Below are 24,215 nucleotides of genomic sequence, written 5' to 3'. Positions count from 1 at the left end.
AGATATCATGGAAATAAAGTTATAATATAGACAAAAAATGAGAGACTCAAAATAACAAACTGGTTTGGATTTCACTCTGCAGTGGAATTATATAGGTTACTCTAGCTGCTAAGTGTGGTCTTTCTATGTGAGTGATACAGCTCAAGACAATTCTTTATGGAAAATTAAAAAAAAAAAATACTTGGGAAGATAGCTCTCACTTAAAGGGAAAAAATGAGGAACAAAAATTTTCCCATGAAGTAAATGGAAATTTTCAAATATTCCTTATCCAATTTCAGAAAAAAATAAGAAACTTAGAGAAGTAAGGAAAGGTATCCATATACCAGACAGAATAGAAAGCTTAATCAAGTGACTTACTTAAATTATATGGAGAAGTTGAAATCAAAGAAATAGAAAGACCAGGAAATAAATGTAAGGAATAAGAGCTCTTTCTGCAATCTGATCAAGAATCACAATTTCTGCCTCTAATGATTTGAGTGCTGTAATAACTGACACTTCTTCAGCCCCAGGACAATTGGCCCTTTTACAGCTGCCATCCCAAAGAATCTTCTTAGAAATCTCTTTATGTCTTTATTTCTCAGACTGCAGATGAAGGGGTTCAGCATGGGTGTGACCACTGTGTACATCACACAGGCTGTTTCACTTGAGTGTGAGCCATGGGTAGCAGCAGAGCTAAGGTACACTCCTAAGCCTGTACAATAAAACAAGGAGATGACTGAGAGGTGAGATGCACAGGTGGAAAAGGCTTTATACTTCCCCTGAGCTGATGAGATTCCACGTATGGAGAAAATTATCTTAGAGTAAGAGTAACATATCCCAGTGAATGGACCACCACCAAACAGCCCAATTGCAAAATACATCATCACATTATTGAGAAAGGTGTTAGAACAGGCAAGTTGGATCACATCTTTGAATTCACAGAAAAAGTGGGGGATTTCCAAGATGGTACAGAAAGACAGTCATAATGCCAGTAAGCTTTGTAACAAGGAATTCAAGGCATCTATTAGCCATGATATCAGCACCAGCAGTCCACAGAGAACAGGGTTCATGATGACCGTGTAGTGCAGGGGGTGGCAGATGGCTATGAAGCGGTCATAGGACCTCACAGTCAGAAGAAAGTTGTCCAACTGTACAAACAGTAAGAAAAATACATCTGGGTAAGGCAGTCTTCGTAGGTAATGACTTTGGTTTGAGTTATTATATTCAGCAGCATCTTTGGAATAGTGGTGGAGGTGAAGCAGATGTCTACAAAGGACAGGTTGGAGAGGAAGAAGTACATGGAGATGTGGAGGTGGGAATCTGAGATGATAGCCAGGATGATGAGCAGGTTTCCAAACACAGTGATCAGGTACATGGATAGGAAAAGGCCAAATATGAGGAGCTGAAATTCTGGTTCCTTTGAGAATCCCAGAAGAATAAATTCTGAAATTTGTGTATTGTTGCCTGGTACCCTGTGGTAGTGATCACTACTAGGACAGAAGGAAAAATGACTAATTTTTATACATATAGACCTTAGCATAGTGAAATGCTGTAAATTGTATTCAGTCATTTTAAATGGCCTTCCGTAACATCATAAGTGTCATCAATTCATTTCAGTTCATTTCAGTTGCTCAGTCATGTCTGACTCTTTGCGACCCCATGGACTGAAGCCCACCAGTCTCCTCTGTCCATGGGATCCTTCAGGCAAGGATACTGGAGTGGGTTGCCATTCCCTTCTCCAAGGGATCTTCCTGACTCAGGGACTGAACCCAGGTCTCCTGCATTGCAGACAGACTCTTTATGGTCTGAGCCACCAGGGAAGCTGTGACAACAATGAATAGAAATTCCCATAGGCAAGTTTTCCACCAACAGGTAATCTTATGACACAGTTTAAATGCAAAATTATTTTATGTTGAATAGTATGCCTTCTCAGGTGGCTCAGTGCTAAATAATCCACCTGCCAGTGCAGTAGATGAGAGTTCAATACCTGGGTCAGGAAGATCCCCTGGAGAAGGAATGGCAACCCACTCCAGTATTCTTGTCTGGGAAATCCCATGGATAGAGGAGCCTGGCAGGCTATAGTCCATGAGACTGCAAAAGAGTCAGACATAAATTAACTATTAAACAACAATTGACTGTATTCTGGGCTAAAAGTATAGGATGCTGACAATGAGACTCCCAATGATAAATAATAAAGAAAGAATATAAATTAGCAAACAAAAAGCATATACCTAGTGATAGGTTTTAGGGGAAAAAATAAGTACAAATAGAGTGAATGGAGGTGTTACATTTGAATGCAAGTTGAAGAAGATCTGCAAACTAGGAGAAATTTGAACAGAAGCCTGAAGAAAGATAAGCAGAGACACAAAATTACCTGGTGAAAGAATGTGCCCTGTTGCAGAAAGAGTCAGTGAAAAGGTCCTAAGTATGTCACTTGCTTCAAATTCTAGACTTAAAAGAAAGCCGAAGTGTCTAGGGGAATAAGCAAGAGGGAGAGTTAGGAGAGATGGTGTCAGAGGCTGCTGAGGAACACGGGGACCTCCCTGCTACAGGTGAGACCTTAATTCACATGTTGTTCCTCTCACATTTTTTGGTTTGTTTTGATTCATTCCTCTGAGTAGAAGTGGATTCACTCCTTATGGCCTTCTGCTGTTAACATTGCAGGATTTGTCCATTTTGGAGTACATAAACTCAGGCATCACTGCCCAGAGAAATGCTCATTGCAAACACACACACAGATACACACACACACACACACACACAAATACAGCATATTATGGTTTGCTGGGTTTGTTACTTCTTGGCTTTTCCTACTTCCAGTAACAATAATGAGGACATTTTGCTATCTATTAATAGCAAATTATCTTTGCCATAAAGAATGTAGAAATAGTACCTAAATTAAAGCTGGAAAGCCTCTTGAGGAAGTGGCATTCCATTTAATATGAGCTCTTTTTTTTGCCTTCTCTGAAAAGAAAATTTATGTTGGGCTGCCCTGGTAGCTCAGATGGTAAAGAATCTACCTGTAGTGCGGGAGACCCAGGTTTGATCCCTGGACAAGCAGTTTAAAAAAAAAAAAAAAAAAAAAACTGAGAGAGAAGAAAGAATAGAACATGTGGAAGAAAATAAACACTGCCTATAGATCCCACCTCTTGCTGGTTGCCTTGCTCTAGGGCACTGTCCTTGGAGTATGTGTATCTCAGTTCTGCAGGTATTTCATCTTCTTGGATAAGTCTGACGGCCTCAGTGATCTACACTATGGTAACCCCCATGCTGAACCCCTTTATTTGCAAAACAAGATCTATTAAGCTCAGGCAGTCTCTGGGAGACAGTGAAAAAGAGAGACTCCTTGGTTTCAGCAGCATCCCAAACCCAGTTATACTCCCTTGATGCCCAGAATACTTAATAAGGTACCCTAAAGGAATTTATCAAGGAAACATGAATCATTATCTTTGTAATGATAACACATTTTACTAACTGAACTCTCCTAGAAAAAGGAGCAAAGGGAATTAGCCCACAATTTACAACAGAAAATATACAATGTTCAACAACAGATGAGGATTTTAAATGTAAGTGGTATAGAGGTTCTAAATTATTTTAAATGAAAAGTTTTTGAGTCAGAAAACCCGTTTGAATCTCAGAACTATCGTCTATCAGCTGTTTGTACTTAGTGAGACTACAGACCCATTCTAACTGTTAATATCTTTACACAAAATGTGAGGGAAGAGGTATCCATTCCTCTAAGTTGGTAGACAAATTTACTCAATGTGTATAGAAAACTTAACATACTTGTTTCATGTCACTAAGTGAATGATTATAACTTGTGATGAGTTTGGCTGATTATTTTCTTCTACCTCACAAATGTCTCCATTGCCTTCTCACCACTTGGTAACAAAGAGTTGCAAACTAAAGCTCCGTAGTATACCATCTTGCATATCAAATACAGCTTTTTCATGTGAATACTCAATGTGAGAGACGATACTGTGAAATGTATGTCTCAAGAGCTCTGTTCCAAGGCAGTACCTAATTCAATCGGTGTGGAAAAAAAATGGAAGATGCCCAATATATCCCATCTTAGAATGCTGAAAAAAGGTGTATGTTTCACCGCTCATGCCTCCAAACCTAGGTTTCTTTTTCTCTGTAACTGTGAACTTCTAATCTGCTCTACTTTACCAGAACCAGTTTGAGCTCCCAATTCCTCCTTCATTCAGGTCTCCGAATCAGACTTCCATTCCCATCGCTTAATTGTCAGCAAAGACTCTTGTGTTGCTGAGTCTATCAGACACTTCTCCTTTGAACATTAAATAAGCAAATTATAATTAGTCAACCTAGCAATGCAGCATGACTAATATCTCTGCTCTGGTATAAGATGATTAGGTACTCGGGTGACCTCAGGTAAAAATTTTCTACTTCCATTCTCTCTGAACCTTTCTTGAAGTACCTATAGAACTCTCACACTCACCTAGATGGGGACTATGAGAAGAAAGTTCCTGTGTGGATATTCAAATTCCTCCCTGGATGGTGAATGATGGACTGGAGCTCTGTTCCCAGGCAGGTCAGAAGGAAAGAGGGAAGCATTGGTCCTTATTCAGATGTAGGACTTCAAAACCAACAACCCGTGTCCTGTGCAGCTCTAGGTTGTTTAGATTGAGGGACTGCAGCAGAGGAGATACTTACTGCTCCCCGTGTCTGCTTATTAGGCACTGTTTCCATTGTTACTCCCACCTCTGAGCACAACACTTCCCTGTGGGCACTGGTCTAGTTAGACAAGAAATTATTCTTATGATGCTCTGTTCCCAGGAGACCAGGTTAGATGCCAGGAGAATCTAGTTCATATTGTTGTTGTTGTTGTTCAGTTGCTAACTTATGTCTGACTCTTTGTGACCCCATGGACTGTAGCTCTCCAGGCTTCCCTGTCCTTCACTATCTCCCAGAGTTTGCTCAAACTCATGCCCCTTGAGTCAGTGATGCCATCCAACCATCTCATCCTCTGTCATCCCCTTCTCCTCCTGCATTCAGTCTTTCCCAGCATCAGGGTCTTTTCTAATGAGTTGGCTCTTCGCATAAGGTGGCAAAATGTTGGAGCTTCAACTTCAGCATCAGTCCTTCCAATGAATATTCAGGGTTGATTTCCTTTAAGATTGACTGGTTTGATCTTGCAGTCCAAGGGACTCTCAGGGGTCTTCTCCAGCTCTACAGTTCTAAAGCATCAATTCTTGAGTACCCAGCCTTCTTTCTGGTTCAACTCTCACATCTGTACATGACTACTGGAAAACCATAGCTTTGACTATAGGAACCTTTGTCAGCAAAGTGATGTCTCTGCTTTTTAATACACTGTCTAGGTTTGTCATAGCTTTTTTCCCAAGGAGGAAGTATCTTTTAATTTCATAGTTGCAATCACCATCCACAGTGATTTTGGAGCCCAAGAAAATAAATGAAAATGTAGAATTCCTCTCCTGAGGGTGCAATTATTATACCACTGTCACTGTCAGATAACCATGCAAGTAGGCAGAGAGATTTTGTTGGTCAGGTAAAGCCCCCAGGTAAAGAGATTTAGGAGCTAACTGTTGGCAGTTGTACTGAAAACCTCAGAAATGTAAAGGATCAAGGTGATATAGGTGGGACTCACAGGGCCTCTGCTTTCCTTGTGGCTCAGTGGTAAATAATCCATCTGGAATGCAGGAGATTTGGGTTTAATCCCTGGGTTGGGAGATCATCTGGAGAAGGAAATGGCAACCCACTCCAGTATTCTTGCCTGGAAAATTCCATGGACATAGGAACCTGGAGGCTGTAGTCCATGGAATTGCAAAGAGTCATAAACAACTGAGTGTGCACACACACACCACACACACACACACACACACAAATATAAACAATACTATGTGTTATATATTATGATATATATTATATATTATAATATATAATACATTATTCAGTATATATTGTATATGGTATATATACTATATAATATGTATTTTGCAATATGTAGTGTATATTATATAGTATATATTATATATTTATTATATGTAATAATGAATGACATTTATATTGTTAATCACTGAACATTTAATGATCATAAAAATTTTAATTTTGTTTAGAGCAATGGAAATAGTAGCATCTACAGGCATCATTGAAATATTTCAAGATGAAATCAGGAAGAAAATTCAATAAAAAACAACTTAAGCATAACAAACCATCACCCCAGTGAAACACATCCTTTCACAGGGACATCGATCTTCCATACTTCAATGTGTGGATGTATAGCATGATAAATATTTCACTTAGTAATACAAAGCAAATTTAAAAATTTTCTTTGTATTCATGTTTTCCCTAACTCAAAAGCCATATTAAGTATAATAAGTAGCATTAAATAAATAAATTTTATTTATTCAAATTTGTTTCAGTGTAGACTCCACCTGCTGATGTATATTTGGTGACCATTTCAACAGTCACTCGAGCAGGCACTGTGGACATGGAGCTGAATAAGAGAATAGGATCATTTTGAGGAGAATAAAACTCAATGCCCACATATACACACACTATTATTTAAGTCTACAAATGACTGCCGACTCTAGTTCTCTTGCCTGGAAATTTCCATGGACAGAGGAGCCTGGCAGGCTATAGTTCATGGGGTCACAAAAGTTGGACACGACTGAGAGACTAACACTTTTACTTTATCAGAACAAACAGTTAAAATATGACATGCAAAGGAATGATTTACACAAAGGTGAAAAAAAATCATGGTCTCAGATTTTCCTCTAGTAAAAAATTCTACAAATTATTTTGGTTTTTAATTGTATCTTTTTAAATGAGTAATATAACAACAACTACTCTTTCAGGAAAACAAGAAAAAATTACTTGGGATTCAAAATGCATCACCATGTTATTAAGAAAAATGTTAGAACAGAAATTATCATTGAGAAATTGATGTCTCACCCTATAAAGAATTGAAAATTTCCATGTATTTCTATGCAAAGATGGGCAAAGTTTGTAAATTTAAAAATATACAAATAAAAAAAAACCTGCTTTATATTAGACTGAGGAGAAAGCTTAATAAAATGAGTTACTGACACTGCATAAAGAATTTTAATTAAAAAAAAAAAATCCCAGGAAGTAAATGGACAGGGCAAAGCTGATTCTACAATGATCAAAGTACCACAATTTTTAGTTCCAAGGCTTTGAACTGTGCAGTCGAGAGTACTTCATCACACCCAGGATATATGTCCATTTTATTTTTGTCATTACACAGGGACTCTTCTTAACTTCATTTATGTTTTTATTCCTCAAACTCTAGAGAAATGGTCCCATCATGAGTGTGACACCTATGTACATCACTGAGGCTTTTGCACTTAAGTTTGAGCTGTGGGTAGCCGCAGAACTAAGGTATATTCCTAAGCTCCTACAATAAAATAAAGAGACATCTGAGAGCTGAGATGCACAGGTGGAAAATGCTTTATTCTTTCACTGAGGTGAAGAGATTGCATATACGGAGGATACTAATTTAACAAGGGGATCACCAGCCAGCAGCACGGATGCAAAATACATCACTGAGTTATTAAGAAAGGTGTCAAAACAGAACATGAATAATTTTCACACCAATGGGCATTATCCATATTACTTAACCTGGACAATTTTTATTTTGCAGTCAATATTGATTTTAATTGATTATAGATAAGTTCTTCTTGAGATTATGCCCCACTCATTTCATTTCTGCATAGGAAATTTTGCCCCATTGTCAGCATATTCTCAAAAATAGCATACATGTTGCAACTGTAAGAAGAAATTCTTGCATGTATTTGAGGAACATATTTCAAGTGCCAACCACGTTTCAAGAACACATAGGCAATAAGCATAGGGTGCTTAAAAATAAATACCTGTGGCGGATTCATTTTGATATTTGGCAAAACTAATACAATTATGTACAGTTTAAAAATAAAATAAAATTAAAAAAAATACCCCACCATCCAATGAAGGTGAAAATGATATGCAAATAAGTATGTCAGGTGGTGACAAATGCTATGAAGGAAACAAATCCATGTATTAAAAAAAAAATCTTGGTAGGAGATATTATCTTGTGCTGAGTGTTCAAATAAGGCTGGCAAACAGGTGATAATTCAGCAGGTACCTCAAGAAGGAAAGAGAATGGTGTAGTATGATGTCAGGAGGAGCGTGTGTCTGGCAGAGGGAATGGCCACTGCCATGGACCTGAGGAAGATATTTGTTCCACATGTTCAAATGCAAACAAGGAAGCCACTGGGGCAGAGGGATAAGCAAGATGGGGAGTGATTAGAGATGGTGTCAGGGATGCTGAGGAACAAGCTGGCTTCCCTGCTACATATTGCACTTCAGTCCACAGAGAATCCCTTTTTGTATGTACTTTCTTGCATTTGATTAATTTATTGCCAAGGCTTCCTGTGAATTCAAACAAATTTCTTAATACTATCTGTTGACTGAATTCTGATCTCTGTGTTATGTCACTTTAATATATAAGCCCAGGTGCCTCTGCTTTAGGAACTGCTATCAAGCCACAGGGCACAGACACATACCAAATCCTCCTGGGCTGCGTTACTACCATGCACTTCTCACCTAGAACTACCTGCCTGTGTCATTACAATTGAGGCTGGTCAAATCAGATTATCTTTCTCCTAAAGAATGTATAAATGGTACCCAGAAATTCCACTTCCTAAGCTTTCCATGGATCAATAAACTAGGGGTTCCTTTTACGTATGAGTCTTTCTGCCATGTATTTTTAAAAATAAAAAGTAAGAGAGAGCGCTTCCCTGATGGTCCAGTGGTTACGAATCTGTCTGCCAACCTGAGGGACACAGGTTTGAGCACTGCTCCCAGAAGATCGCATATGCCACTTGGCAACTAGGTCCATTCATCACAACTACTGAAACCTGTGCACCTAGAACCCATGCTCAGCAACAGGAGAAGCCACCAAGATGAGGAGCCAGTGCACCGCAACGAAGAGTAGCGGTGCCACCACGAAGAGTAGTAGTGCCTCTGCACTAGCGGTGCCATAAAGTATATATATATATATATGTATGTATATATATATATATATATATATATATATACACACACACACACACACACACACATACAAGAGAGGCTAAAAGAAATGAAATGGATATTGTGGGAAAATGATCTACTAAGCTCAAATGTTCTCTAAGACAATGTGATGAAGAATAACTTCTTCGGTTTGGTAAAATTCCAGCCTCTGTAAGATTTCCTTGATGTCAAGAGGAAAAAGTACTTTTATCCCAACAATATAGACAGTGATATGTATATAATGTGAAACACCATACAGATTGAATATCCAAGAAAAAATAAGCAAAAGGAATAAATCAACAGTTCACAAAAGGGCATATACAGACACATTAAGAGTTTAGTATGTCTCATATTAAGCAGTATAAGATTTGTCCTGAGACTTTCCATATTTTTAGACTTTTTCTTTTTTGTGGTCTTGAAGTAGGAGATAGATGAGCCCAGCCCCTGGACTGGATGGCTGGTGTTGGTCAAGTGGAGTAAAACTGAAATTTTATTCTCATCCAGATACTCCAAGGACAAAGCTAGAGGCAGAAACTGATTTCTGATGAAGTAAAGAGATAAAGTGCCCACTCCTGAGGTCAAGGAAGACTTCTGTGTCTCCACATGTGCAGGGAGGCTCCTTGGGAGTCAAGAAGGGAGGGGGTGCCATCCCAAAATAAGTGTGGACACGCACCCACAGGTCTGTGATGGGATCCATCTTAGCAAAAAGTTGTGTATGTGTCTTGGTCAGGGTCCTAGGACCAATCAGGTGTGATAAAAGAAAAAAGTTAACTGGGCGAGTGTAAGCAAAGACCCAGAAGGACTGTCCTATGTATATGATTTAAATCACCTTTTTATTGTGCTCCTCATTCAGGACACCAGCACTCCTCTCTGGGGGTGTATTTCTGTGCTGATTTAAATAAATAAACTGCTTCTCTGGGTATCCTTCCATTTATTATGCTGTGTCTCTTAATAATAAACTTTGTGCCTGTTTTTCAGTCTTTGCCTCCTTGAAACAGTTTTGCTTTCAAACGGGGTAAGAATCAGGGAACTTTGCTTCTAGCCTTGGTGGTCTAGGGCTTCCCTGATAGCTCAGTTGGTAAAGAATCCACCTGCAATGCAGGAGACTCCCGTTCGATCCCTGGATCAGAAAGATCTGCTGGAAAAGGGATAGGCTAATCACTCCAGTATTCTTGAGCGTCCCTTATGGCTCAGCTGGTGAAGAATCTGCCTGCATTGCGTGAGACCTGGGTTCGATTTCTGGGTTGGGAAGATCCCCGGGAGAAGGGAAACACTACCTACTCCAGTATTCTGGCCTGGAGAATTCCATAGAGTCGGTCATGACTGAATCACTTTCACTTTCACTTCTTGGTGGACTAACAGCTAAATTCAATACAAGGACAGGGAAATAAGATCCTGCTTCAAGACTACTGTCTCTCTGAAAACAGTCTGATATGGAGTGAAGCAAGCCCTGTCTCAGTTTTCTTATAGGGCACTGCTTTTTTTGTTTGTTTTTGTAAGCATGTTTTTAATTAACATTTTTAGTAAATATTTTTCATATTAAATATCTTCAAATAGCATTGATCTAATACAGATAAACCTGAAACATGAATTTAATATCTCACTGTTCATTTATTTAATAAATATCTATTGAGCATGACGTTATAAAAGATATTAATGTCTAACATTTAGGTCTTCCCTGGAGGCTCAGTGGTAAAGAACCTGCCTGCCAATGCAGGAAACTCGGGTTCAATATCTGGGTCAGGAATATCTTCTGGAGGAAGAAATGACAACCTACTCCAATATTCTTGCCAGGGAAATCCCCTGGACAGAGGGGCTTGGCAGGCTACAGTCCATGGGGTGGCAAAACAGTTGGACATGACTTATGGCTAACAACAACAAATGGCTAACACTTAACTGAATATTTAACATGAATCAATGCATTAAATGGATTGTTTCACTTAATCTTCACAATAACTTTATGAAGCAGTTTCATTATTATCTGAGTTTTTCATGATATGAAACTGAAGCACAGAGCAGTGAAATGACTTTCCCAGGGTCTCAAAACTAGACAGTTGGTATTTTAACCCAAAGAGTTTGAGTCCAGAGGCCAGGTGTTTAATCATTGTTATGAAACTTGATGTTATTTATAAAGAATAATAAAGCCCTTTTTTGTTATGCATTTAATGAATTTATAGACTATAGGTGATTGCTTGTCTGTTATCCTTGGGTTTAATATTTTGTCTGATTTTCCTTTTATAAATACATGGGTACACTTTAATCCTGGTTCCTGTCTTTGTCCAAAATGCAAAGACTTTTCCAGACTCTGCTCTGTAAATCTTGAGCACATCCTGAATATCCATTCTCTTATTGTGGATAACTTTCTTCAAATGATTTAAGCCCAAGAACACTATGTCACACACATGCTTATTTCACTGTACTATGATGTTGCCATCTAAAAATAAAGTGACGCTAGTGGTAAAGAACCTGCCTGCCAATGTAGGAGACATAAGAGATGCGGGTTCCATCCCTGGGTCAAGAAGATCCCCTGGAAGAGGAAATGACAACAAACTCCAGTATTCTTGCCTGGAGAATCCCATCGACAGAGGACCCTGGTGGGCTACCATCCACAGGATCACAGAGTCAGACATGAATAAAGCAATTTAGCATGCCTAATGTTGCCACTATAATGTAAGATCTTAATCATTAGAGACTTCACCTACTTTTTCATTTCTTATTTTCAGAAAGATGTGTGACTATATCTGTACTTACACAGAAAACATTTAAGTAAATGTGAAATTATGAAATAAAAAGAAGGGCAGATAGAATGAAGCCAGGTTAAATAGATTAGTTTCAGAGCAACTATATTAAACAAGATTTAATGGAGCATCAAAACCTAACCAAGAAAGTAGTTCATTCTCTACATCTGTGAGTCTGTTGGGTATATTCTTTTTTTTCTTTTTTTAGATTCTACATATAAGCATTAACATTTGCTTTGTCTGTCACCACTGAGGAAAAGGAACAGGGAAGTGTCAAGATAGAAGCATGGAATTGAGAAGCACAAACTACTATGTATAAAATAAATAAGTTGCAAGGATACTTTGTACAGCATAGGGAATATAGCCAGCATTTTATAAAAACTTTATATGGTGTATAATCTATAATAATGCTGTCATCATGTCATACATCTAAAATGAATATAATTTTGTAAATCAAATACATTTCAATAAAAAAAACTAAAGGTGGCAAAAATTTATAAAAAAAAAAGGTGACAAAAATTGTAATGACTTAATGATGTCACATGGATTAGTAATTAAATTGGCAAAGCTATAGGCATAAGTGAATATAGTAGACAATGTTCCTAGAAATAGTGGCATATAGTAGATGCTCAGCTATTATTTGTTGACTGAATCAGGAATTAGGTCTCAGTATAGATGTACACTGAATATATGGTAAGGTTATATTTCAGTTTATTTGGCAAGGCTAGATTATTGAATACAAGCTGGTAAAAGTGGATATGTACCTGGAAGAAAGTGAAGTTTTCCCCCTCCCTCATTCATATTACCAAAAAAATCACAGGGATTATCTATTCACTGTAAGAGTAATAATTTTGGGTGAACATCTAGAAAACTACATATTACAATCTACGGGTGGAGCAAGGAATTTTAATTAAGGCAAGAAACTGACAAGTAAAAAGATAACCATATTTAACTAAATAAAAGGTGAAATATTTGTACAGCCAGAACATCCTCCAAATGCCAACTGAAAAACACTAGCTTTTAAAAACTGATTTGAAAGGCTGATAATGGTAGAGTAATAAACATATAATGTATATGTATACATAAACATAAATATTTGGCCATAAAAATATTTCACATCCCCTGGAGTAGGAAATGGCAAATAACCCCAGGATTTTTGCCTGGAGAATTCCATGGACAGAGGAGCCTGGTGGGCTACAGTCCAGGGGGTTGCAAGAGTTGGACACAACAGTGACTAAGCACACACACAAGCAATATACATATAATATATCACCATATGATAATAACAGGCAAACTAGAATGGTGATCAAACATGTGAATCTGATCAAATTCAGTACTAGTTTAGAAAACAACAATGTTTTCCACACCCCACAGCCTTGGAAAACACTTAAAGAGCCATCAAGCTGTTTGCAGTGGTACCTTGAAACAAGGAGCAAACAGGTACTATCTATTCCTGCTGACAGAAATTTATAGTGTTACAATGTTGGGAAAACATTCTGAAGAATGGTATAGATATTACAAGTATAGAAGTTCTTTAACTCAAAGTTTCTCAGTCTCAGCATTATTGACATTCTCAAGCAGGTGTTCTCTGTGGTGGGGTCTGTCCTGTGACTTATAGGATGTCTAGAGCATCCCTGGCCTCCAGCCATCCCTCCTCAGTGTGACAGACAGACATTTGTACGAGCATTCCTCAGTGTTCTCTGGAAACATAGCTTCTCCCAGTCAGAACAACAGTTAGAACTTAACAATCTCAAATATTTTTGCAGCGATGATACAACAGCACTTTAAAGGCAAAGATTATGGAAGATCATTCATAGTGTAAATAGCACATCCCCTACCATGAATTATTAAACAGCTATTGAAAATAATAAACTAGTACTGTACAGGAAGAAAGTCCCTGGTGCATACTGATAAATAAGGAAAATGGGAAACAGGTAGAAAAAAGACTGTACTGAAATATAAAGAGCATTTATGCATTTGTAGAAAAGTGCATGAATAGATATGCATACATAACACAGAAAGAGAAATTTTAAAAGAAACCAAGAACCTATGTGAAAATGTCAATGAGAATGAAATTAAGTATGAAGATTTCAAAACAATTGAATATAACAAAACTGAATGAAAGTCTACAGTTCATTTATATAAAGATATAAAATGGGAATAATTTAATGACATTAACATGGGCCACAGTTCAATATTAAATTGTCAAAGACTTGGAAATAAAAGATTATAGCAGAACAGATTTTAAAATGTGAGGAGAGAGGAATAGTCTAGTTATAATTTATTCTCATATAAAGATATGTGGATTCAAATACATTTACTGAAGATTGAAGTGTTAATTGTTCAGTCTTGTCTGACTCTGTGCAACCCCATGGACTGTAGCCTGCCAGGCTCCTCTGTCCATGGGATTTCCCAGGCAAGAATACTGGAGTGGGTTGCCATTTCCTCCTCCAGGGGATCTTCCCAACTCAGGGATTGAGCTTGGATCTCCTGCATTGTGAGCAGATTCTTTACCTCCTGAACCACCAGGAAATCCCTATGGAAGATTAAGGTGACCTTTTTTATTCCAAAGATAAAGAAGAATGTTCTCTACATGATGCCCAAAGGTAATATAACTTTTAGAAATGCATTTAATCACAAACGCTGAATGGAACAATACAGAAAAATAAATAAAGTTAGAGATATGTGTACAAATTTATTTATTCAGAGTATGCATGAGAACATTTATTATTATTCTTGTTTAAAACAAGGTTTTGCACATGAAGAATATAAAGTGATAGATCAGTTATTTCAGTCAGAAAAAAATTTTTTTAAATTATAAGCAATGGGAAGAACACCATATGGTTGATAATTTAACCATACATAGTTTAGAATCTCAAATATCCCCATAAATATATCTATAGATACATAAAATAACTGAACTGCAGACAATAATTTTGTGAAAAAGTAAAACCTCAAATTATTTTTTATGCTTATAATCCAGCAATACTATACAAAAGCTAAGGGTTCCCACAGACAACTTTTTGTGGAGAAAGAAAATGGTTAACAAATGGAAATATATATACAACCTCACAGATAACAAAATAACTGCAAAGTAAATCTCTTTAGTTTGCCCATGTTCACATGTTTTTTATGTGAGTATCCAGAAAGAGAGAGAAGAGATACTACGATACATAAGTTACAAAAAATGCTGTTGTAGGGATATATTTGCATAAATCCCCTGGTTAGGATCTTTCTAATTAATATGGAAACTGTCAAAATGTCCATCTTAAAATAAAATGAAATGCCCTCATTTCACTGTATGTCACTCAACCACTAATAAAGTTATTTTTCTACTCTTGTTATTTAGTAATATCATAAAACTTATGTTCCACTTTTACTAGGAGCATTTTATGCCTCCCATTCCCTCTTCTTGATGGACATGTTTTTATCATTGAATTGTCAACACTGAGCCTGCCTTACTGAGGCCAATATTTGCTTCTCTGGCCAATAACCTTTGATATCTGAACTAGACTGGATTGGCTCACAGGTGACCTTTGATAGAGGTTCAGGGATTTCTTTTTCTCTAGTCCTCTCCCATGGGCTTCCCTGGTGGTGCAGTGGTAAAACATCTCAGGAGACACAAAAAACATGGGTTTGATACCTGGATTGGGAAGGTCACCTGGAGTAGGAGATGGCAACAAGTATTCTTGCCTGGAGAATCCCATGGGTAGAAAAGCCTGGTGGGCTACAGTACATAGGGTCACAAAGAGTCAGACATGACTGCAGCGACTTAGCACCAACACCAATCCTCTCTGGCAATAGCTACTGAGCTCTCAGACACCTGGATGGGAACTGAGAGAAAGGTCTCCGTGTGGAAGTTCGAATGCCTCCTGGAGGGTTGATATTGGAGACTGAAGCTGTGTCTCACAAAACAGCAGGAAGGACTTGAAGACCAGCCAGACTTAGGTCTCCAAAGGAACCACATCCTATGAAGTCCAAGATTTCTCAGACTGAGGGAATTGCAGCAGAGGAGTTTTATAGCTCACTTCGTAATCTCATTAGGTATCTTTTCTGTTGTAACCCACATGTATGTCATGATTTCCCTGTGGAACACAGGTCTGGACAGAAGGAAATATTTCCAGCTGACTCTCTGCTCCTAGGAGACCAGGTTACAAGGAAGCTGAATTTAGATTTTATTCCTCCTTCTTCATGAACTCTCCTGCATCTGGAGGTATAAACCTCTCAGCACATTTTCCCAGTCTGAGTTAAAATTTCCTCAAAGTTTAAGACTGTGAATTCTCTCTTGGTTAGGTCCCTCGAATATACCAATCATTGACTAGACAGCTCTTGATAGCTCTAGAAAATTGTTATTCCCCTTTTTACAAGTGGAATAACATTGTCCTTTCATATAAAACTTTGGGCACTACACTGCTTGCCTTCCTGAATCTTTTCCCAAAGCTATTAGGAATTTCATACTTGGTTTCAGAAGTTAGAGCGATCATTTAGCCTCTCATTACAAAATGTTTGTTATTATGAGATATATTTAGATATTTTTATATACCATTACCTTCCTTGGAAATTACAGTTTGCTTTAAATTTATAGAATTTAAATTTAATGATGTTGTCCTCTTATGCACCTCATTCTCTGTTGTACAAAAGAGATTCAGACAGGTTTAATGTTCTGGTCAAAGTTTTAAACAAGTAAGAGAATGCATCTTGACTGGACTCTCTCAGGATGCTTCCAGTTCTCAAACTCTGAGACAGTGATTGTCAACCAAAGGCCATTTTACAAGTAGTGATATTTGGCTTGTCTGTAGGGCTGTCACTGAAAATCTGTGCAGGACAGCATTCAACACATATGATTATACTGCCCCAAATGTCAACAGTGAGATGGTGAGAAAATTTATTCTAGACCAGCATGTCTCTAATTCACTATTTCCACAAATTGCTAAAGGTTGTAGTTCAAATTCAAGTCATGATTCAACAAGTCTGATTCATGTAGCCCAGGATCTCTGCATTTCTATCAAGATGCTAAATGTTATTGATGCTGAAGATCCTGGTCTGGGGACCACAATTTGAACAGCAAGACAGTGGTCCTGAATTTGACTCATGTGTTGGTAGTCTTAGGTCTTTACCAAAAATATTTTGTGTATGTAATTTTGAAAGAAAATAGTTTCACTTACTTTCTAGTGGTAAATTTATTTGATTTTTTATTTATGTAAAATAAATGAGTAACATCAAATAATTTCTGTCTGAAAAATACTTTGCAGTAGGCAGAATAAAGGAGCTTCCCAGGTGGTGCTAGTGGTAAAGGATCTGCCTCCCAATGCAGAAGCAAGAAAGGCAATTTCAGTCCCTGGGTTGGGTTGATCCCCTAGAGCAGGAAATGGCAAGCTACTCCAACATTCTTTCCTGGACAGTTCCATGGACAGAAGAACCTGTTGGGTTACAGTTCACTGGGTTGTAAAGAGTCAAAGTAACAAAACACAGGCAGAATAAAATCCTCAAAAACTATGTCCTCATCATATTCCCAAGAACTTTTAAATATCCTAGCTTGCACTGCAAGAAAAATTACAATAGCAGATGTAATGAGATTGTTAATTAATCTTGATATAAGAAGATTAGCACAGATTATCCAAGTTGGACTAATGTAATCACAATAACCCTTTAAAAGTGGGAAAGAAGAAGTGAAGTGAGATAGGCAGTTAAAAATGCTATGCACTGGGTTTGAAGATAGAGGAAGGACCATGAGCCCAGGAATGCTGGTGGCCAATGTAAATAAAACGAGAAAGGGAATACTTGTCCTCTGGAGTGTCCATGAGGATCAAAGACCTGCCAACATTTCAATTCTACCCAAAGAGACCCATTTCAGGTTCCTGACCTTATAGAATTTCAAGATAGACACTCATTCTAAACTACTGGTGTGTTAACTTATTACAGGAGCAAAATGAATCTAATACAGATATTTGTTCAATCAGATATTGTCCCTCTGAGCTGAGTTTAAGCTTTTCAATACAGTCTTTCAGCTTCCCTTAAAAGGCATTCTGTGTTGAATTCCTATTTTAAATATAAGGAAATTAGAGTCAGTTTGGAGAAATTTTCCCCTATTAGCTGATACAGGGAATTTCACAATCCCCAATATAAATATTGGAGAAGGAAATGGCAACTGTCTCCATTATTCTTGCCTGGAAAATCGCATGGACAGAGGAGCCTATAGGGCTACAGTCCACGGTGTCACAAGAGTCAGTCACAATTTAGGGACTAAACAATAACAACAAATGTAAATATGGCTCTGACTTTAAGGTCTTGAAGAATTAAAAATTAAAAAAAAGTAAATCATTATCAAAATTAAGATCACACATTCTATTTTACATCTTCCTGTCAAACTTTTTATATTCTATTTATGTTAATTCAAGCATTTATTCTTTCATGACTATCCTTCCAACTTTCTCTCAAGTTTTCTTCTAAAACACATGTATACCTGTGGCGGATTCATTTTGATATTTGGCAAAACTAATACAATATTGTAAAGTTTAAAAATAAAATAAAATTTTAAAAAAAGGCAAAAAAAAAAAAAAAAAAAGGATGGGATTACAAATGAGACTGTGTCCATGTATATGTATGGATGAGTTTGGCTGTTTGAGAGAAAGATGTATACAAATACATACATATACTTCTAAACTTGAAAATTGTGGACTCAGCGAAGTATTTCTATAGATTTCATTCATTTTTCACAACTTTCAAGTGAGTTAGAATTAATCATCTCACAATTTCTTCTGAAATAAGCAAAACTGAGGCTAAGAGCAAATTGTATTGTTAACAATAACATTAAAAATTAATTAAAACATCTTGTGCACCTTCTGAAATCATACACAAATTAAATAATGTCTTTATTTTTTGAAATCCAGAAAATTGTATATTTTAAAAATGTGCAGTTTATTATATGTAACTACACTTTAATGAGCTAGTTAAGAATTAGGGATGGTATGGGGAGGGAGGAGGGAGGGAGGTTCGGGATGGGGAACACATGTATACCTGTGGCGGATTCATGTTGATGTATGGCAAAACCAATACAATATTGTAAAGTAATTAACCTCCAATTAAAATAAACAAATTAAAGAAAAAAGAATTAAACATTTCATTGGTACATTGTTTAGCATAGTATGACAAGCACATGTAGTTGAGTCAAACGTAAAACTGGTGAGAGATAGCTCCTCTAAGTGCTCTAGTGGTAGTCAGCTCCATTGGCTCAGCCAGTGAAGAGTGTGCAGGGAACCTGGGTTTGATCCGTGGGTCAGGAAGACCCCTTGGGGGAAGAAATGACAACCCACTGCAGTATCCTTGCTTGATAAATCCCATGGACTGTGGAGCCTAGTGGGCTACAGTCCATGCGGTCACAAAACACAACTTACTGACTAAACCCCACCAGATCCTCTAACCAGGAAGAAACAAAATATCACTTATGGATATAGTAATGGTGAAATTTAGATAAAACAGTTAACATTTGAGAAACCCATTTTTTTTTGTTAAACTAACCTACATATATAAAAGGAAGAATTTGACATAAAGTGTTTTAAAACAAAGAAGCATTACAACTGCACACATCATGGATGAGCCTTTGTAACACAACATAGAGCCTGACAGCTGACAGTAGACCCATGAGGAGACAAATCAGAACTCAGATAAAATCCCCATCATAGAAATCCATTTGATCATAAATCCATTATATTAGACCATTTGCTTTTAGGATGATTTTCTATGTAGCAAGAGCTAACTGATACAATAAGCAATGTGAACAAAACTGAGGGAAGTTATAATAACATACTGCTTTTTTCCTAGGCAATTGTGATCTTTGAATAGCATTCATGATTTCCCTGTTATTCAAGTTTGTTTCATACAGTTGTGTTAAAAAGGGATTCCACTGAGGTTTCCTTTTAGGTAAGCAAGAAAGTTTAAAAGGATATACCTGTTTGTACAGAACTTGTGACTGAACCACAGGACTGGATAGGAGTTTAAGTTGTCTAGTGAGCCACACTTTGGATATATATATATGATATTTATATTATTAGGACTTACCTGATAGCTAAGTTGGTTAAGAATCTGCCTGTAATACAGGAGATCCTGGTTTGATTCCTGGGTCAGAAAGATCTGCTGGAGAAGAGAAAGGCTACCCACTCCAGTATTCTGGCCTGGAGAATTCCATGGACTACACAGTCACAAAGAGTCAGACACAACTGAGTGACTTATATTGTTCATTGACTACTCTTTTTGTGGAAATGACAGAACTTGGAATGGGGGAAATACTTCATTTAGAGCAGAGGAAGGAATCATATTTGTAAGCAATAACGGAAAATTTCAAGCAGAAACAGAAAGATATAATTAAACCAAACACTACTTCACCCCAACAATAAACCCCTTCATGAATGAACACCATGAAAAACTATTTGGCATGGTAATAATCTGACATAAAGTTTTGCTACATCATGCTTAAAATCCTCTTTGAATCAAGACCTTATAATGTCAAAGTCTTTATTGAAATTTTCTTCAGATAGACAATTGGAGACATACATCTCATGCTCCGTTTGGCCAGTATCTCCTGTAGGCAACATGGACACTGAGCTAAATGGAGAACAGTACACTGTGAGGGAGTAAAATCAGATGACCAGTTATGAAACACACTCCCTGCTAATGTCTATGAATACATTTTCAGATAGAGTAATTATTGTAGTGATGTTCCAAGTTATACTGAACTAAAAAATGATAAATTGGTTTCATATTTGTCTCTTCTATGGAATTATGTAATTGTTTTTGTTGTCAATATTTTTTTCTTTTTTCCATATAAGTAGCACAATTCATGATTATACTTTTAGTAAAGTGAAAAAAAATGACTCAGTGTAAAGTATTTTATATCAGAAGAATTTATTCTTAAGAAATTGGCAATTTACATATATTTCACATTTTTGAGTCAATATTGGAGAGTCAAAAAATGACAAAATAAAAACTATTCATGACAGAGAACAGAAGTATAGAGAAGTTGAAATCAAAGAAAAGTAAATACCAAGCAGTCAATTGAAGAAACAATTGCTAGAATCACAAAACAATCAAAGAGTCAAAATACTTGGCTCTGAGGCTTTCAGCCCAGGTATCATGGACATTTCTTCAGCCCAAGAGAAAATGGACCTTTTATAAAACTTTCCATCCCAAAGAATCTTTTCAGAGCCCTCTTTATGTCTTTATTTCTCAAACTGTAGATAAAGGGGTTCAGCATGGGTGTGACCACAGTGTACATCACCGAGCCTGTTGCACTTGAGTGGGAGCTGTGGGTAGCAGCAGAGCTAAGGTACACTCCTAAGCCAGAAAAATAAAATAAGGAGACAATGGAGAGATGAGACACACAGGTTGAAAATGCTTTATACTTTCCATGGGCTGATGAGATTCCACAGATAGAGGACACTATCTTTGAGTAAGAGTAAAGAATACCAGTCAGGGGACCACCACCCATAATCACAGCTCCAAAACACAGCGTTGTGTCATTGAGGAAAGTGTTATAACAGGCAAGTTGGACAAGCTGTTTGGTTTCACAGAAAAAGTGGTGTATTTCCAAGTCTGAGCAGAAGGACAAATGCAACACCATTAAGCTGTGTAACAATGAGTACACTGCACTTATTATCCAGGACGCCAGAACCAGACATCCACAGAGCCATGGGTTCATGATGACTGTGTAGTGCAAAGGGTGGCAGATGGCCACGTAACGATCATAGGCCATCACAGCCAGGAGGAAGTCATCTAATGCTCCAAAGAGAATGTAAAAATACATCTGAGTGATGCAGCCTTCATAGGTTATGACTTGGCTCTGCATCTGGATGTTCCATAGCATCTTTGGGATGGTGGTGGAGATGAAGCAGATGTCTACAAAGGACAGGTTGGAGAGGAAGAAGTACATGGGGGTGTGGAGGTGGGAGTCTGAGCTGACAGCCAGGATGATAAGTAGGTTTCCAAACACAGTGATCAGGTACATGAAGAGGAAAAGTCCAAATATGAGGGGTTGTAGTTCTGTTTCTTCTGCAAGTCCCAGAAGAAAAAAATTTGAAATTTTTGTATTGTTCCTTGGTTCCATGTGGTGGAAGTGACTATTGGGAAAAAGAAAATACCAAGAATAATTTTCACTTGAACAGGCATAATTTACATAACTGAACTACTATAATTTCTATTTTGCTGGCAAGAAGTTGATGTTAAGATGATATATATAGATAAATTGTCCTTGAGGGTATACCCAATTTCACCTGTTATTAAAATTTTTTGTCCTATTTACAGTATATTTTTAAAGAGTTCATGTATTGGGTGGGCCAAAAGATTTGCTCATTGTTTTTTTTTTTTCTGTAAGATGGATCTAGTAGCACTCATTTGTCTTTAACGTCATTTGAAACAATTGTGTTCGATTATATTGTGACAGATATCATATCAGCATGCATTAGAAAAACATAAAAACTGGTGAATTTTTGTGTAGCTATTTTAATATTGAAGATGGAAGAGAAATGCAACATTCTCAGAATTCTATTCTTTATTATTTCAAGAACGGTAAAAACGCAACGACAAAAGGTTAAAAAAAAACGACAAAAAAGATTTGTGAAATGTATGGAAAAGATGATGTGACTGATCAAGCATGTCAAAAGAGGTCTACAAAGTTTCATGCTGGAGATTTCTCAGTGTACAATGCACCTTGGACAAGAATACCAGTTGAACTTGATAACAGTAAAATCAAGATGTTCACTGAGAACAGCCAACATTACACCAAGAAGGAGAGAGTTAATAAACTCAAAATATCCAAATCAAGTGTTGACAATCATTAGCTTGGTTTTGTTAATCACTTTGATGTTTGTTAATCACATAAGTGAAAGTTGTTCAGTCGTGTCCAGCTCTGTGCAACCCCATGGGCTATACAGTCCATGGAATTCTCCAGGCCAGAATACTAGAGTGGGCAGCCTTTCCTGTCTCCCGTGGGTCTTCTCAACCCAGGGATCAAACCCAGGTCTCCCACATAGAAGGCAGATTCTTTACCAGCTGTGAAACAAGGGAAGCCCTTATCACATAAGTTAAGCAAAAAAAAAAAAAAAAATCATTTTTGATCACATTTCCACATGTGACTCTACTTAAATGTAATGAAAACATTCTATTTTTGAAACAAAATGTGATGGGCAATGGAAAGAGTACTGCACAATAATGTGGAATGGAAGAGCTCATGGGCCAAGCAAAATTAACCCACCACCAGCCATCAAAGAAGGTGATGCTGTGTATATGGTGGGATTGGCAGGGAGTCCTCTGTTGTGAGGTCCTTCTAAAAAATCAAAAGATTAATTCCAGCAAGTACTGCTCCCAATTAGGCCAGCTGAAGGCAGCACTTGATGAATAACATCCAGAGTGGGTGAACAGAAAATGCATAATCTTCCATCAGGAAACCACAAGACTGCTTATTTCTTTGATGAACAGGAAAAAATTGTTACTGCTTGGCTAGGAATTTCTGAGTCATCTGCCATATTCACCATCATTGTACCTTCAAATTTCCATTTATTTCAGTCTTTACAAAATTCTCCTGATGTAGAAAAAAAAATTCACTTTCTTGGAAGACTGCAAAAAGCACCTGGAACAATTCTCTGTTCAAAAATATTTAATGTTTTAGGAAGTTGCCTGGAAAATGGCAGAAAGTAGTGGAACAAAACAATGAATATGTTGTCCAATAAAATTCTTGGTGAAAATGAAAAACATGTCTTTTATTTTATTCAAAAAAATGAATGAACTTATTTTTCGTCAGCACAATATGTATAGTTTTAATGAGAAGCTACATATTTCAAACACATACTGGGAGTAAACAAGAGATACAGAAAAACAAATCCCCCACATTCCAAGAAAGATGAAAGATGATATTCAAATAAATATTTTATAGACTATATCTGGTGATGGCAGATTCTATGAACAAAATAAAACCAAGTATAAAGGAAGGAGAGGCAAGAGGTGCTATTCTGTACTGAGTGTTCAGGCATGGCCCACAAACAAGATGTTAATTGAACAGATAGCTCAAGAAAGGAGCTTCCCTGGTGGCTCAGACAGTAAAGCATCTGTCTACAATGCAGGAGACCAGGGTTTGATCCCTGGGTGAGGAAGATCCCCTGGAGAAGGAAATGGCAATCCACTCCAGTACTCTTGCCTGGAAAATCCCATGGACTGAGGAGCCTGGTAGGCTATAGTTCATGGGGTCGCAAAGAGTCAGACATGACTGAGAGACTTTACTTTCACTTTCAGCTCAAGAAAGAGAGAGAAGGATCTAGAAGGATCAGAAAAAGTGTGTGCCTGGCAGAGGGAATGGGCTTTCCTGGTGGCTCAGATGGTAAAGAATCTGCCTGCTAATGTAGGAGACACTGGTTCCGTCTCTGGATTGGCAAGCTCCTCTGGAGAAGGAAATGGCAACCA

General features: G+C 37.4%; 1 pseudogene; it reads right to left on the bottom strand.

Annotated features, from left to right (window-relative positions):
* Nucleotides 1-464: 464 nt before the first annotated feature.
* LOC113896439 lies at nucleotides 465-21,867 on the bottom strand (annotated as a pseudogene).
* Nucleotides 21,868-24,215: the final 2,348 nt, after the last annotated feature.

The sequence above is a fragment of the Bos indicus x Bos taurus genome, chromosome 7 (genome assembly GCF_003369695.1).
Source record: "Bos indicus x Bos taurus breed Angus x Brahman F1 hybrid chromosome 7, Bos_hybrid_MaternalHap_v2.0, whole genome shotgun sequence".
Lineage (NCBI taxonomy): Eukaryota > Metazoa > Chordata > Mammalia > Artiodactyla > Bovidae > Bos > Bos indicus x Bos taurus.
This window is presented reverse-complemented; position numbering and strand designations above follow the sequence as displayed.